Source organism: Rattus norvegicus, chromosome 10 (assembly GCF_036323735.1).
Source record: "Rattus norvegicus strain BN/NHsdMcwi chromosome 10, GRCr8, whole genome shotgun sequence".
Taxonomy (NCBI): domain Eukaryota; kingdom Metazoa; phylum Chordata; class Mammalia; order Rodentia; family Muridae; genus Rattus; species Rattus norvegicus.
Window position 1 is genome coordinate 21,786,442 of NC_086028.1, and position 14,049 is coordinate 21,800,490.

The 14,049-nt window shown below is 39.2% G+C and overlaps 1 protein-coding gene across 9 annotated transcripts in view; it reads right to left on the reverse strand.

Annotated features, from left to right (window-relative positions):
* Tenm2 (teneurin transmembrane protein 2) overlaps positions 1 to 14,049 on the reverse strand; it is a 1,136,292-nt gene that overhangs the window by 801,732 nt on the left and 320,511 nt on the right.

A 14,049-nucleotide genomic window follows, 5' to 3' on the forward strand; every position in this document is an offset into this window, starting at 1 on the left:
ATTTTGAGACTGAGGTACTAATGAAAAATAAGCCCAGTATTTAGAAATATTGCAATATATTATTAAATTGTTTGATATATTACTGAATTAATTTTAAATATTTTCCTATTTTAATAACTTTATGTGAAGATAGTTTAAAATGTGTGAAAGCTAAAATTCCCATCAGCTTAATTAAAACTGAAATCCATGTTAAGTGTTTAAGAGATAAAGAGACCCTCAGACAAATAATTCATACATGGTATCACATTGAGTAATAAGATGTTTGCATTAAAATATGCTTCAGTAGTCCATGGATGGTTCAACAATTTTCATTAAATTGTACCTTTTTTTTTTTTTGCAAATACACAAGTCAAGGGATTTTTTCATAACATATAATATTCTTTTATAATTCTGTCAAAATATTATGTAAATTTTGAATTCCCTTTAATACGTTTTCACATTAGAAGATCACCTTAATATAGATACACAAGGACTATGTCTTTTCTAGAAAGACATCAGTGGTACAAATGCCACATTGCTCTGTGTAGAGATATTAGTTTTGATTGGTATTTAACGAGAAGAAAATCAACGCATTCATGTTAAAAATATGTTGGTTGAGTTGCTCTCAGTAGCTTATAGTTAGAAGATCAAACAGCTGTAAGGCAGCAGCCAAGAGTAAAGTAGAAAGGAATTGTGGGTAAAACCAGGAACAATCCCAATGAAGTCCTGCCTGTGCCCCAGCTGCCACTGAAATCCTTATCAAGTCTAAATTGTGAAGTTTGTTTTAAAGTCTATAATGGCTGTCTCTTTTTTTTTTTTCTCACTGTAGCATCTGAGAGTCCCCTGCCTAAACATGAATGCTGTTTAAAACCGTTGGCTAAAGCGCCCACACGGAGTGCAAACCGAACTTTCTCAGAAATGGCCACGCTATTTAATCTATATTAAAATTGATTTAAAAACCCATCGATGTCTTATAAATTCGCTTTGAGGTCAAAATGCATGACTTTCCTGCTGATGTTAGTAAGTTTCGTTAAGATAAGGATAGATAAAAATCATACGTCCATTCCTCAATACCTAATCAAAGCTTATTATCAAAAATCAGTTAATACTCCAAGGTGTGAAATGACAGTGTGGAACGAAAGAGAATAGAAATCTAAAAAGAAAAAAAAAGTAAGAAATGTTCACTTAGTAATAAACATTTTATATTATTATTTTATAATATAAATTAAATCATATTAAAATTACAACTTAATAATAGTCCAAGATATTAGTAAATACTTGTATTTCCACGAAGACATTGGTATTTGTTTTATTTATTTCATTTTTTGACAGTAACCTGAGATTCACATTTTGTCCCTAAGTCCTTAATATGAGATTTTATATGTTTGCGTGAGGTCGTAGAGAAATGGTAATTTATACTCTTTTGCCCCATCTTGACGTTTGCTAAACATCGAATTTGGTATTTTGTCTTCTGTTTACAAATAATTTACAGAAGTGTGGAGGAAGTGAGGGAGAAAGGGAACCTTGAAAAGTTAACTGGAATAGAAAGCAAAAAAAAAAAAAATGTTTTTCACTTATGAAAAGCAGGACCAATAATTATTCAATGAATTTAGAAATCAGCTCCAGCAGAGAAGTATATGAGATTCTTGCTGCTATTGGTCATCTGAGAAATAATGATTTACTGCTGTTTGGTATATGCTTACTTCGGCGAATACAATTTTCCAGCACAGAATCAAAATCAAATAAGCGTTCCAACTGCTCGCGAGGTTTCTTCAGAGAGACGAGGAGAAACAAATTGGACATTAATGAGTGTGTTTAGCGAAAGCTGATTCATTCCCCGGCTGTGAAGAGAACAACAAGCGCAAGAGAACTCCACAGCAGAAGCCACCTTACCCAGCTCTACACTCAGCGATGAGGCAGCAGCGTTAAAAACGTAGGTCTCGGGAAATGATAACGAGACGCTTGAAGTCTTGACCTGTTTGTCATCTCCTCCTCCTCGGACTGAAACACCCAGGAACTAGAACTTCAGATTTAAATACTAGCTCATGTCGATGATAGGATATGTTTGCGAACCCAAACCACTCAGTGTGCTCTCGGAAACTCGAAATAAAATAAAGAATAAAATGAAATAAATAAGGGTGGTCAGCGAGTAAATGAAGAAGGCAATGAATTTATTTCCAGTTGAGGCCCTCTTCCATCAGAATTTGCCATCTATATACTTTCTCTCCTATTAGCAAGTGCAGATATCCAACGATGATTTCTGTTTACACGAAGCATGAAAATTAGTTTCTGTGCAACGCAAACGTACCTCAGAGCGATGACTGGAGTGCAACCCAGGAAATATTTTTTTGTACCATAAATATATAAAACGTTAAATAATTTTATTTTCCTGGTGTAGTAAAAATGTTATTTTCAGGCCTTCTATCTGAGCAGAAAAAAAAAAAAGTCCTTCCCAAAAAATCATCAACAGTAGGCAAGGAGCTTCAGCCTTCTTGTCCCAGTTTAGCCGCGATAAATATATACCATGGCAAGTAAGCAGCCCTGTGCAGGCCGGAGCTGGTTAGGGAAGTCCACATTCATTTCAAGAAGGACCGTTTGCCATGGAAGGGGGAGGGGGACTTCATAACAGCAGCCATAGTACCCGACCAGGCTTGCCAAGATGTCATCCTGTTTCATTCAAGTAAATTTCTTCCATGCAAGGTTTTGAAATGTTTCTCTCCTCCATTCGTGTACCTCTTGGAATATATTTTGATCTCAGGCTTAAGGGTTTTGTTCTTTGTTTGTTTGTTTGTTTGTTTGTTTGTTTTATTTTGTTTTGTCCGATACTGTTAAGTTAAATATGGGGGAACCATCCTGAACTAGTTCATAATTCTCTACTAAAAATATCTCCGTTTTTCACAGGCTGGTATTAAGCAATAAAATAAGGTGTATCATTTGCCTCTGAATGTAACGGCTCAGATAAAAAGAAATTAGTAATTGTCTTAATGATCTGCCGTCTAAATGTTATGCCCTCTCTAGGAAAATTTCACAGTAATATTATGGCTAGGCTAACAGTAAAGTTTCCTAGTTCATTTGTTTTATATCTAAAGGTTTAACTCCATCTTTTTTTTTTTAATATAAGAGGTTAGGGTTGCAAGTCCTCAAATTAAACAGAGGACCCAATATGCCTAGTTGTTTGGATACTGTTTCTGTGCCAGCCGTTTACCCTATATATTCCGAGTCATTAAAACTTGAGCCTTCAGGTTCTGTGAAACAGCTGGCTTTTAAGGACTCACAGGATGTATACGGGAAGAGCAGAGAATTTATTTCTGTCGGCTATTACATAAATGCTTTAAATACTGTCCACCGCGTAACACGGTGGTTGCTGTCTGCCTCTGAGATCTGCAGCTATGACCCGGTGAGTTCGGATTAGCAATGGTGTTGTGAGAAGGAACTTTTTTGAGAGCTGTCACATTCGACTTTAACAGGTATGTTATTAATAAGGGAATGCCCATCTGTAAACACCCCTAAAGCCCAAATGTGCTTGGGGGTGCTGTTTATTTGTTTTGATTTTGGCTGTGAGGGCAGCCCCATGGGGCCACTTAATAGGCTGTACCACCTCGCACTCTCCCTGGTTATGCTACTTGTGATGGCACCTCCAACTGCGAGGAGCTAAAATTAACAGACAGTAAACTAGACCCCCTGCCATCTCCAGAGGTCCAAATGCCAGGAATCTCAGAGAAAATTGTCAAAAAAAATTCAGATATGAGGGGAGAGAAGGAAAGCACAAAATAATGAATGGTCCGGGTTAGATAACCAAGGGGACATATAAAAAGACTTAAATGAGCACCTTCCCTTGCCCAATGTGTGCCATAAACAGAAAATTTTGTTTAATTCCCTTCATTTAATATTTACCCAATGAGTTAGGATGACCACAATAATACCCATTTTATGGATAAGAAAATAGTGACTGGGGGCGGTACTAAGCGATATCAACATTCAATCTTGGCAGATTTCTATGAGATTATTATTATTAAAATATAAATTACTCCTTATCAACCTCTTTTACAAAATCCTTCCAAGGGTGTCTCTAAGACAGGGAATAGGAGTTCCTTATAAATCGTCACTTTTGACAGTGTAACCCGTGTGCCATATCAACCCCAGCTACATCATTAGACACCATGAAGTTTCCTTTCACATATACCCCACATTTCTTTCTCTCAGGACACATGGACATGCTGAGGCTCTGAAGCATACATGGGCTAATTTTTTTTTCCAATAACTCTTACAGTCTACCTGCAGAGAGAGCTTCCTTGGCCTTCTGCAAAGAGACTTCTTGTATCTGCCCCTGTGTGATCTATTCTGCAGTTTTCCTTTCTCTGAATTTTTTCGTGGGTATTCTTTCCCAGCCCAATTCCTTTACCCTAAAATCAAATTCTGCTGCACATAAGGGTTGCTTTCCTGGCAGCTGTGTGGCGTGCCACAGAGAGTAGGTGTCCAGTAAATAATTTGGGTTGAATTCATTCAGCCCTCACGACAATCTTTCGAGTAACCGGAGAGGTGAGCTTCCAAATGGATCCTTGACTACTCAAACCGTGGGGCTTGCTGCACAGAGAAGAACAATTAAAACAAACCCAGAGGCAAAATCATGACCACTTTTCTATATACTGACGATAGACCCTTATCCCTGCCAGAAGCTGTCTTAATGAGAGGCATTGATTCTGAAGGAGAAGATGGCTGACTGCAAAGCAGGTAAAACCATGAAAAAGCCTTAACAGGTATTTATATCATAGGGTTTCCATTCAAAAATTCCATTTATAGACTTGCCAGGCCCGAGAAAGAGAATGTCTGTGTGTATTAAAACACTTTGTGGAAGGCAGGAAGTGACGGGATTAACACTTTCAGAGCATACGTGAAGAAGGAGTTTATTCTTAATAGTGGGGGGGGGGGGGCTGTCTTCTCAGTGAACTACCTGAGCCTTAGGAATCCTATGGAAGAAACAGGAGTACTAGCTTGAGTCAGTCCCTGATCAGCACAGGGTAAAAGAAATATCCTTCCTGTGTGGGAAGCCTAGTCTGACTACACAACTATTCATGATGGATATAGTTTATTTGGAAAACTAAGGACAAAGAAAATGCTTCCCTTCTAATTTCCTAGTTCTCCCGTTGTTCATTTATACTAAAGCAGGATATTCCATACTGAGACATGACCGACTGCATCCTTCAAGCCTTCAACTTGACACGCTGGAAAAGCATCCCAGGAAAATTAATCATCTTTCTTTTTGGCAAAGTCAGGAGTAAAACTTTAAATTCTTTTTTCTCCCAACTTCACAACGTATGCAAAGTGATCAGGTGTGTGTGTGTGTGTGTGTGTGTGTGTGTGTGTGTGTGTGTGTGTGTGTGTGTTGCCCAAAACTAGCAAAAGGAACAGAAGTAAACTTCACTTCTATTTAAATAAACATTAGCTAATAAAAGAAGCATCTCATTATTGACACATTTGATGGTCAAAATGTTATTTTGTAAATGAAGAGCTAAAAAATTATGTACGAATTTTACTAACCTTTAAAAGTTTGCAAAAAATAAAAATAATTATGGACTATGTTTTGCTTGTAACTGTTCATGGGGCACACTGACTAATGTACTCAAGCCTTGTGGTGTTAGAGGATGCTGGGATCTATTTTCCGCTGTTTCAGTGAGATGATGATGATGATGATTGATGACGATATTAATCTTAAGACTAGGCATTTTAAAATACATAATTTTGGGGAAAACACCCTTGCCTGGTATTCCTATGTCATTTTTGTCCTTTCAAAGAGAGTATTTTCTTCGAACGGAGATACTAGAAGTCTTACAAAAGTGAATGACAACAAAAGGATAACAAAGAGAAAATTATAAGATGATAAAACCGAACTGGACATCACAGCAGCAGCAGAGGCTAAAGACAGACTCAGACCTTGGGCTCTCTTTCTTCCTTTCTACTACCTCTGCTTCTCTTTGGTCTCTTTCTCCAATTGCTTCCTTTCTTCTTCTCTTCCTGCCCTTTTTCTTTCTCTTTGCCTAGTTTCCACTTCCCACTCTGTCTTCCTTCAAATGGTATTGATTTAAAATAAAGATGGGGCAGGTGACGATGTTTTGTAGGAACAAAATCTCCATCACTCCCGTGTTTCTCTCCGTGGGATTCCATGCCCCAAACACATCTGTCCTTATGAAATTGAGCATAGCATCTCGAAAGGAGAAGTTCTTTATGTTACACACTCACAGTGAAAATCATCTTTGAGATGATCAATTATGTGTCTAAATAAATGCACGGCATATATTTTTCAGAATCTCCCCTGCTGCCAACTCTCTGGCTTGTTTTTTTTTTTTTAACATTTTGTAAAAATGTTTAAACAGAAAAAAATATAGGTATGACAAGCAGAAAGCTCGAAGTGTACTGACAGTGAACTGTGTTTGAAAGAGTTGAGAAGACAGTGAAGTTGAATACCACATTAGCCAATCAAAAATTGGAACCAAATTGCAGGGAGCCTTGGAATGCAACGGTTAAAAAGAAAGCATTAGCAATAAGTCTTGGTAGCTTTAAATCAAATCTTCGTCAGGTCACTTTTAAAACGCTATCTTGAATAAAAGGGCACGTGTTTGAATCGAATGCACGTTTAATGTTAGCATTCAAGAAAAAAAAAGTATTTTGAAAACATTTTTAATCTTACTAAAATTCCGGCGAGATCAGCGGCAGTACGTTTCTCTCAGAATCAACTCAGAAACAAGGTAGCCTCAGTTCAGGAGATCAAATGCAAACCCATTCCATTTCGATCTGCAATGGGGAGAGTGGCCAAAGCAAATGGTAAAGCTGCTATCACCTAGCTATGACCGTTAAAGGGCTAAGATACTGGGGAAAGGGAAGTTGGCTGTCCCACCTCACTGTTACTGTTAACTTCTGTCTTCCTACTATAATGAAGGAGGTGGTGTTGGGATGGTTATTTTTGGCACGATCATCTTTCCAGAAGTCATACAATCTTCCCTAAGTGTAAACGTTAACAGCACTGCTGAGGACGAAAACAGCGAATAAGTCACTAGGCGCCAGGCACTGTGCTCGGTCTTTAAAACAGAACTCACCAAATCTTATGTGTAAGCATGTGACGAAGGCATTGCCGTCCATACTGTTACCGCCACTGCCATCATTATCCTCAGAACTATCACCACAGTCACCATCATCATCCCAAAGCTGCCGTTCCTACCAGAATTAAGAGTTAAAGGCTGTGAGCCGAACTTTCCAATCTCACCCAGTTACCAAGCTTCAAAAGCAGCACAAACAGGAGAGAACAGGACACCTTTCCCTTTATCCTATTTCTACATATATGTACAAATTCGTAAACAGGGCGACAACCTTCAGGAGAGGACATAAAAGGAATATACCAAGCATCAAAAGGTGGATGTAGTAAAGAGAGCGTCGTCCTGAACTGGAGGTTTATTAAAACAGTGCCTGCATGGGAGGCACTCGGGGAACTGTATTTGTTCAACACCACTAAACCCAAATTTAATGAGCAAGGCCGTCCTAGGGCCCGTTATCTCTACCATTTACAGATGAAGGTTGAGAGTCACGGCACTTGTTAATCTCAGAGCCCATGCTCGGACCAGCATCCCTTTCTGCTCTTCCAAAGCCCAGCTCGCACGTTTCTTTTAGTTTATTGGGTTAGTGCCTGGCTTGTTTTATCAGTCAACAGAATTACAGTTTCACTCTGCCCTCGTCTGCCTTGGGAGGAGCTACATGGTATCTGGAACTGACAGATGCTCGCAACTCTCCTATTTACATCTGTAACGCTTACAAATAAATTTCCAAAACTGCAGTGCAGGTGCTGTAACCAAACCTATAAAGCCATCTGTATTCCACTCGGACATTAACATCAAATCGCGCTGTGTGAAACCATATGATAACCATATTTCACTGGCAAGTATTTATGGGATTTCATATATACTCATAATAAAACAGCTTAATCCATCATTTCAAATAGATACGCGTGCATGATTTTCGTGTGTGTGTGCGGATTACGATACTTCTTTTATGAACCATTATAACGCTCAAAGCTGAAAGTGCGAGGCTGAGAAACTTCTAAAGTGGCAAGAATGTTTTCTTATGGAATAGTATGTTAACAAGTGCGAAATTCTCCATGCTGAAGCTGAACATTATTTTTACATAATATATCAATCTCTTATAATGGAAACATGCCTTTCACCAAAACAAAACTAGGGGTAATTTCCCATTTCTGGGGGGAATTGTAGAAGCTTTTGCAGGATGTCTGCTTTAATTATACTGAGGAATAAGGCCTTCTTTAGGGACCGCTCTCCTATAGTTAACAGTCTGGATAAAATTCTGATCCTGGTAATTAAGAATAAAAGTGACTACAGAAAACTGCCATTTGCTTTCAATATCAGGAGTCCTTTAGGAAGTTTTGTTGGAAGATGTAAGTTTGGGAAGCTACCTTCCGATATACCCCAGAAGGTCTTCACTTCTAACCTTGACTGATCCATATATCAGCAGGAGGAGCCGGACAGCCAAGCTCGAAGTGAGTCCCCTCTGCGGCATGTGTCATTTGGGTGGGAGAGCAATGGAAGGAAGATGGTCCTTTGTTCAGAATGTTCTCGAGATGATGCAAGTGGGAACTGATTAATTCTCTCTGGGCACCTACAGAATGGGGCAGTTGTATGGACTTTGAAGGAAGCAAGGAGTACACGGGGTCAATACATCGACTTCACAAGTGGGAAAATTAAGCAAGGCAGGAGATTAGTGGATGTGCTAGCCAGAGACTGTGTGTTTCTGTAGGGGGATATTTCAAAGAAACACCTGCAGTTACATATATGCTAATCATACAGAGTTGTATGTGGTGGTACTGAAAGTGGTACCCAGAGCCTTGTGCATTCTTGGCAACCACTTGACTTTGACCTATATACCCAGGCCACCGCACAGTTGTCGTTAGCAGCTTTATTTAAGAGAGGGTGATTTATAGCTAGCATGCGGCATGAGACACTTGAGTGGTGGCGTCCATGCTGGTAGGTGGTTCTGAGTGGGGTAAACACAAGAAAAATGAATTCCCAACACGAAAGTCACAAAACACTTAAAATTGAACTTCATGTATCGCAGAGTGTGAGCCCAGGGTGGCTAACCTAGGACACGGCACATCCTAGAGACACCTGTGTTGTCATCTGCCTGCTTTCCAGCAGAAGAAGGAGCGGCCATCATTTTCCAGGGAGTGGTTCCGTGGCCAAGGAAAGCACAGACTCAAAGACAGTTATTAAAAGGGGAATTGTTTACTTTGTAATATTTCAAGGGGACATTTTTTAACTCCAGGCACATCAATCCTTCAGTGTCTCCATCCCCAATTTGCATAAACACTGTAATTGACAGCTTGTTAACAGTTCATTAAGGACACTAAAACCTTGTGATAAACAGGAGCCTGCCAACTCTGGACCAAAGATCTAGCCATGCATTTTATCCACCTTAGAAAGCAACCCGCTTTACCAACAGACAGTCCAAAAGGCGGCTCTGCTAATCGATATGTTCACACACAAGCACTCAAACATGGCACGGGAAAGCGCTTATTAAGTCCTGATTAGCAGTTAATTTGTGTCTCTCAGCCGACTAACTTCTCCGAGTAAATGCAGCCGCGACCCCTATTTTAAAAATGCTAGGATAATTTTGTTCCAATAGCTGCAAAGTATCAGAAAGAATGCCAACTCCTAAAAAGGAAGGATAAAAAGAAAATGTCAAGTTCTAACAATCTGCAGGTCCTTGTTGGGAAAAGAAAGAAAGGGGGGGTTGTGGGGGTGGCGGAAAATATTAGAATCTCGTTTCATGCATGGCCCTTTCTTCTTAGCGGTCCGAAATGGAATATTTTCATGATTGCAGTTTGAAATACGCTGTAGAGGAGTGAGCGCCCGCACAACACGGAGAAATCTATTTGTGATCCCCTGGCAAGATGCATTATAAAACTACTGGATGTTGTCTTTCCCAATCTTTGGATGAGGCCTGATAATAAGCTCATTTCGGTTGAACAAATCTTTCTGGGCTCCCTGCTGAGCAGGGTGTTTACATTTGAAAGCAGAGAGGTCTTCCTTTTCCAGTACATCCAGGGTGTGATCCTTGCCGCAAGGACTTCCTGATTCACCCCGGATACTTGGGGGGGGGGGGGGCTTGACCAGGTATTTACGTTCAGATTTGAGATAGTTCATTTCACAGGAGCCTCGGGATGGCAAGCATCATCGTAGTCACCCCAGGTTCTACCCATCTCCCTTGTCTTCTTCCAGAGAGGGGAGACAGGAAATCACAGAAGAGCCTCTCCAATCGCTGTGTCGGGACCTGTAAATTTGAGCACTGGGCAGGCTGGAGCAGGAGAATGGGAAAGTCAAGACCTCTCAGCTGTCCCTAAACTGAGTTTGCAGCCAGCTTGGGCTGTTTTCGACCTTCTACCAAACAGAACCAAAACTATCAAAAACACTCCACTAGAAAAAGGGGTGGGACTTGACAAATTATTCCTCCGAATCCTTTCAAAAATGCATCAATACCTGAAAACCACTTGAAACGTTAGGTCCACATCATTTTACCTACTAGAGCCAGGCCCAGAGGTCTCTAAAGGTTCACAGCTTAAGACACAGATGTGTAGATTTGTCTTATAGATTTGTTTTATATTTGACATATAAATATGTCTTGAGATGCTGACGGGAGAAAAGGAGAGTTGTTATTATTATTATTATTATTATTATTATTATTATTATTATTATTATTATTCTAGTGTTGACCTGCATCTAAACTAGTTTTGAGAGTTGTGAAATTGTTACTATAAATTTACTTGTTTTTAACTAAAATTCAGAGTACATCCAAGCAGAAGGAATGTAATTCTCTGTCCTTTCTATCCCGCTGCCCTCACCACGACCAAAAAAAATGTCAATCAATGATATTTACACTTACCTATTAAAGCGTCTGAATATACTTTCCACGGAGATGGAGCAGAAATGCAGATATAATTTATATATTACCTAATGATACAAAGTTACACCTTGTAAGAGTCCCGTCACTAATAGTGCTCTGACAATGGAACTCCAGCCGTACTTTTACAATTTGGTGGCTTTTCTGTTACTCTACATGGGATCTTTTCTTCATAAATTTGAAGGTTGCCTCTCCCCTGCTTCATTTAGTTCAGGTCTATCTTGTACTTCAAGAATGCAATCATATTTTCTATGTTCTTAGTATTTTTAATTTTTAACTCAGGGCCTCACTTTGTAGCATAGGTTCACACTGACCTCACGAACCTCCTGCCTCAGCTGATTCCCAAGTATTAGAATAAGAGGCATGAGTAAACTCCCCAAGTTCTATCATGCTCTTTAAACCATGAACCAGTCCGTCTGTTCCTTCAGTTTTTCCTTTACGTAACACATATTTGAGTGTTAGATAGACTCAGTTAGGTCCAGTTCTTCAGTCAGTGAATAACAAAGAAAAGAATTATCATGCCCAACCCCCTCACCTAAATTTCCCCCCAGCCTCTCTCCTCCACAGCCTCACCTCCTGCCATTTATGTTCCAAGGAGAAAAAAAAGGATACTCAAAAATTATGATGAAAAAGAAATTATGTAGCATTTTTTGGGGGATCGAGGAACCCAAAAATTACAAAAGGTATCATTAAATAGAGTGAGAATAGTAAATGTTAGCATTTTGTACCTAGCTTTTCCTCACAAATATAGTGCCTATGACTGTGTATATTTTTGTATTCCCAGTTATCACATGTTGATTCCATATAATATAAAAATATAAATATAATATAAAACATATATTCCCTATAAATTATGTATATTTTCAGGGCTGACCATTTGGTAATGAAGAACCAATTCGTTTGCTTTTCCCTGAGGAGGGTTTCAAGGGAGAAAAGGGAAGAGAGAAATGTTGTATTAAAATAAATATAATCTCAGGAAAAAATATAATATGTACCTAATTTAGATGCATAGCTTTTCTTTCTATTGTCAGAAAAAATGAATTCTCACGATGAAAGTTTTAATTGTATGGTAGAAAAGTGTGTGCATGTGTGTGTGTGTGTGTGTGTGTGTGTGTATGTGTGTGTGTGTTTGTGATGTGTGTGTATGTGTGTGTATGTTTGTGATGTGTGTATGTGTGTATATGTGTGTATGTTTGTGATGTGTGTGTATGTGTGTGTATGTGTGTATGTATGTGTATGTGTGTGCATGTGTGTGCATGTGTGTGTGTATGTGTGTATGTGTGTGTGTATGTTTGTGATGTGTGTGTATGTGTGTGTATGTTTGTGATGTGTGTATGTGTGTATATGTGTGTATGTTTGTGATGTGTGTGTATGTGTGTGTATGTGTGTATGTATGTGTATGTGTGTGTATGTGTGTGTATGTGTGTGTGTGTGTTTATGTGTGTGTGTGTCTGTGTATGTTTGCCATATACATATGGAAGCCAAAGGTTACTGTCATACATATTTCTCAATCGTGTTCCTCCTAATTAATTAGTTTATTTAATTATTTCTTAAGAGTCTCATACTGAATCATGGATTTATCTAGGTTGGCTACCATCGTTATGTAAATCCTGCTGTCTCTGTCTCCTTGGTATTAGGGTTAGAGATTCAGGTACTATTCCCTGGTTTTTACTGTAGCGCTAGAGATCTGAGATCAGAACCTCATGCATGTGTGTCAAATCCTTTTAGACTGAGCCTCCTCCTAAGTCCTTGGACTGTTTATTTTTGCCTGAACTGGGAATCGGGAATTTAATTCTTAGAAAGTCCCTCTTGTGACTTGCAATGGCCTTCCTTGGATTTCCTCAGTGTGATAACATTGAAAAATTTATTCTTCTTTTATTCAAAACCACAATGGGACGAATCAATTCAAGATGGGGCATTAGGCTTCTCTATCTCTGGACTGTGTGCACTTTTTGACTGTGTCAGTCAGGAGTTACCATGAAAATACAAAATGTCACAGACAGCCTTCTCTCTGTGTCAGTCATTCTGAGCTTGGCTTTTCGAAAACCTAAATGAAATGCAAAATAATACCTCATAAAACTTTACCTTTGAATGTCTACTGCCAGCAACTATCTGGATCTTCCATATAGAGATATGATAGAATTTATAACACTGAAATACAAACATGTATGTGATTTTAAGTGTGGATGGATTAACAGTTTTATCCATAGAATTCCAATGACCTAGTGTCAAGGAAGCAGTTTTCATGGTAATGCCTAAAAATAATTGTTTCAAGGTAGTTTAAAAATGACCAAAGCAAATTAAACTTGGCAATAATTTCCATTCATACTTGATTTCAAAGGCAAGTCTATGATTCTCCACTCCATCCCCATCCTCACTCCTCTCCTCTCTCCTAACTCTTACCCCTCAGCCTCTATCCCCCTCAGCCTCTATCCCCCTCAGCCTCCCTCTCTCCCCAGCCTTCACTCCTAAAAGATCCCTTCTATCCTCATCCCATCCTCTAGGTGACTTTGCCAGTTTCAATTTTCCAATGCTCAACTGTTCAAAATAAAGCTAAACGAAGTATTACGCATTAACCTTTCCCTTCTAGAAACCACAGGAGGCCTTGCTCCTGGTGGAGGGGCTTCTGGAAGTGGGTAGCTGCTCCTGGAGGGAAAACCATTTTTGGAGGTGTAGTTACCAGTCACTGGGAGGTTGCCCATGCTCCAGTGCCTGGCCCTTCATTCATGCACATTTTGACAGCAGGACTTCAACTTAACAGGTTAGGTTTTGTTTGTCTTTAAAGGGAATGAGGTTGGGGGGGGGGGAACATATGGGGAAAGATCCAGGAGAAGTTGGGAGAGGGCATGGTTATATTACATAATTTACAATTGTGAAATCCTCAAAAAAATAAATTTTAAAAAGAAAAGGACCTTATCCTCAAGTGCTGCTAAAAAGAAAAAAAAAATCCTGCATTAAAGTACTCTTGGAATAATTTGTGGGGCAAATTGTTTATCCAGTATTCTCTACATGATGGTTTGAAAGCCGACAGACCTTCATGTCTTCTAATTGGTCATGCTCCTGCATCATGCATGCCTTGATCATTGTTCTGAATAAGGCCAGATGGCCAGGACT